This window comes from Rhinoderma darwinii, chromosome 1 (assembly GCF_050947455.1).
Source record: "Rhinoderma darwinii isolate aRhiDar2 chromosome 1, aRhiDar2.hap1, whole genome shotgun sequence".
In the NCBI taxonomy this organism is placed as follows: domain Eukaryota; kingdom Metazoa; phylum Chordata; class Amphibia; order Anura; family Rhinodermatidae; genus Rhinoderma; species Rhinoderma darwinii.
The window spans coordinates 326,395,922-326,399,915 of record NC_134687.1 but is presented as its reverse complement, the minus strand read 5'-3'; positions in this window follow the sequence as shown (position 1 = coordinate 326,399,915).

Sequence of the window (3,994 nt, the reverse complement as noted above, 5' to 3'; positions counted from 1 at the left end):
TAAAATGAAACAAATAGGATTAAAATGCCTGAAGTGCATACCCCAAGGCCAATTTGATAATCGACCAATATATGTTGAACTGCCAAGTGAATTGAGCTGCTGTATAAAAATAAAAAAGCTGTCTGTCGTGTGCCGTATCAAATAACACAGCAACAGTGTATAACAATATAAGCAACCCTGCCGCTGGGCTAATATGGATGGTATCAAGAAACTTGAATCTGATAGGGCAAAGCCCAAGTATGTGACTGGGACGATGCTGTGATGTAGTCATGCAGTGTGAACTGTGTGGCAGACAGACCCCGACAGGTCAGCAAGGTGTGAATGCAGTTAATTCCACCTGATTAAGGTAGAGAGTGAGGCAGAGAGGTCCATGGTTGTGAGCAGGGAGGGACAAAGAAAATGTCCCGTTCGGGAGACAGGCAGCAGTATAATCAGTTGGCGCTGAGTATCTCCGAGTACCGCTCAGTTGGCAGAGCGAGGCCCTGCAAGTTGCCTGGTGGGGACGAGGCGTCCCATCAGGGAAACAGGCAGCGGTGCGCTCACAGACCACATTAGATGCTCCACTCCAGGTGTGGTCTATTGCCTTGAATGTCCCTGTGGCCTCAGGTACATCGGCAAAACAAAGAGGGAACTACGTGTTCGCATCCGTGAACATATCAACTCCATTGTCAATTTTGACAAAAATATGAACGACTGCCAAATAAAAAACAAACCATTCAGCCCGACCCAAATAGCCAGACACTTCAAATATGCGCATAATTCGAATTGGACCTCTTTGAAAGGCTGGGCCTTATGCCAAATACGCCCTTTGCATAAGAAGGGGCCATTTAGACCAAGCACTTCTTAAAAAAGAGAGTGAGTGGATTTTTAATACGAAGACAGTCAATCCCTCAGGACTTAATGAAAATTTTGGGTTTGGCTGTTTCCTTCAAGTTTAGTGGGAACAACTACTCTGAACCATGCTTACTTGACATTTGACCTCTAATATTTCCATCCTCTCCTTATCTGCACTCTTAAATACCTGCAGAGTCCTCAACCTGTCTAATATGTCATCTATTCTACTCTATATTCAAATGTGGTGTTCTACAATTGACTATTTCCTCATGCAGTTCTCTATATTCTCAGAGAGAACTGCATCACTCTTTACATGAATCTGGACCAAAAGCCTCTGATTGGGTGATCAGGCTGTCAATTAACCAGGACCCTATTTATAGGGCGGTTCAATGGCGGCCTCCCACCCCTAGAAGAAGCCAGAATGCTGGCGAAACGCGCGTCGGGTGTATAGTCCTTTTTAAAACCACCTGGGTGCAATCCAATGGCCTCTTTGTTACAACTCCCATTTGCAGTTTATACGTACCTGCAGTTGAACCTGCCCTCTGATTGAAGCTGTCAGTCGCCCTGCCGGCAGATTAGCGAGATCCCGCGATAACTGCAAGGCAACTCACAGTGCCTCGCTCTGACAGCAGAGCGAGTCTTGGCGCTCAGCGAGCGCACGGCTGCCTGTTTCCCTGATGGGACGCCTCGTTCACACCAGGCAACTCGCGGGGCCTCACACTGCATGACTACATCACAGCATCGTCCCAGTCACATACTTGGGCTTTGCCCTATCAGATTAAAGTTTCTTGATACCATCCATATTAGCCCAGCAGCAGGGTTGCTTATATTGTTATACTCTGTTACTATGTTATTTGATACGGCACACGACAGACAGCTTTCTTGCTTTTTTTATTTTTATACAGCAGCTCAATTCACTTGGCAGTTCAACATATATTGTTCCATTATCAAATTGGCCTTGGGGTATGTGAGTTTGGGGGTCACTCACACATACCATTTTTGCACTTCAGGCTTTTTAATCCTATTTGTTTCATTTTAAATAAACCAATAAAAGTTATTTATTAATAGACCACGCACTTGTCCCTACTTCCCTCTCCTATATTCAATTCTCTGCTCAGCTAGGTGGTGCACACCATTGTGGTCTATCTGTCACACATTTACTGTGCGATAGGTGATCTTCTACCTATTACCTATATATCATTGTGTCCTGCTTGGACACTTTCTGATCACCTTGTCCACATATCAACTCTATAGACACTATGGCTCTGACTAGAATCACAGATCAACTTAAACATAGACAGCTACGTCAAAAAGAAGATGTTAATAGTGTCTTTTCTGGCAGCCAAGAGAACATTCATGAGACACAAGTTACAGAATTACTTATGGATGATCTCATTAAGAAATTCAAAAAATTACAAATAAGACAGGTACAATCCACATGAACCAAATCAACAGAGCAATATTTAGAAAAGGTCTGCACATTCCACTTTTCCCTTCGTATGAACTTTCTAAACCTGGTTTGAAAGAAAAATGGGAATTAGCCCTAACAGCGTGCTCTAATACACTCATGGGCATCTTAATAGAAGATGAAACCCATATTCTCAATATAGTCAAGAAGGATCTCGAAGCACTTACACCTAGTTTGGAAACCTATGAAAGTTCAACACAGTTCGTAGAGGTTTTTAAAAAAACAATGGATCATATTGACTCAGTAGAAACAAAAATTAAAAACAGGAAGAGAAAGAAATACTCTCCAGACAAGGCAGACTACTCTAGAGGTGAAATTTATGATTGGGGCAAGAAGAAATCTCAGAGGCTCCACAATGGTAAACAACCCAATGTACAGAACAACATAGAACTAATGGACCCAGATGAATTCTCTGATATGGGAACAGATGGCACAGATCTTTCAGACTCTGACGCAGACCCACAACACCTCCAGGGTAGATACCCTAGTAAACACAAGAATCTCATTAGAAAAGCAGACACCAGTACCGAAGTCCCTTTTTTACGGGACAGAGGGAGGTGGGGCTTCAGGGGCTCCCAGCAGGGGAGGAGAGGATCTCAGAGATCTCACAAAAAATAACACCAGTAGAAATGATGAGTGAAGAATGCCTGAGAGTTATTAACCTCTCAAAGCATGTACCCACCGACTCACAGATCTCAGTTCTGAAAAAAGGTTTCAATTTCTGCTTGACCACAAAACTGAACAAATTTACTGTGATAAAAGATCTTCACTTATTTGGGCGTAAACTATTTTATCAGAAATTGTATAACAAACAAACTATTGCACCTGTAACTTAGACTGTCTTTCTGAATCTGAATTAAATATACTGGGTGACTTGGAGGAACTACTCCTCGAGAACTCCCCTCTGAATGAAGAGAATGTCTCCAGCTCTTCAACTACTTCTTAGAATAAATCCAAAATCAAATCCAAAACCTCTATCATGCCCTCTCTGGATAGTTGCCCAGCAATTAAAGTCTTTATAGACCTAGTGTCACAGGACCTTCTATCACTAACTGGCCAACGGCTATCTAATAACCTCAGCCCGGATGAGGAACGAGCCCTCCAAGAAATGCGTAAATGGGATGATGTTGTCTTTAAAAATTCTGACATAGGGGGTAATGTTGTCATATGGTCTAAAGACAAGTACCTACAAGAAGCGAAAAAACAACTAATGGATAAAACCTGCAACCAACCATTATGGGGTGACCCCACAGCACAATTCCTCACTGAATACAATGATATGATCCAGGATGAATTTGAAGGGGGGGGGCTATAATTGCCAAAGAGAGGGACTTCTTGAGGGTACAAGACCCAAGAATTGCAACTTTTTATCTTCTCCCCAAAGTGCATAAAAATACCACTAACCCCCCAGGGAGGCCTATTGTCTCTGGTGTGGGAAATCTGACTGAGAAGTGCAACCATTGGCTTGATGAAGAACTGCGCAAACTGGTATACCAGTTGCCCTCCCACATCAGGGACACTATGCAGATCCTAAAAGATCTGAATGGAAGCTCCCTGGAGGAGAATGAATGGCTCACTACATAGTTACATAGTTTGTACGGTTGAAAAAAGACACATGTCCATCAAGTTCAACCAAGGGATGGGAAAGGGGAAGTGGGATGGGAAAGGGGAAGTAAAACATTTCTACACATA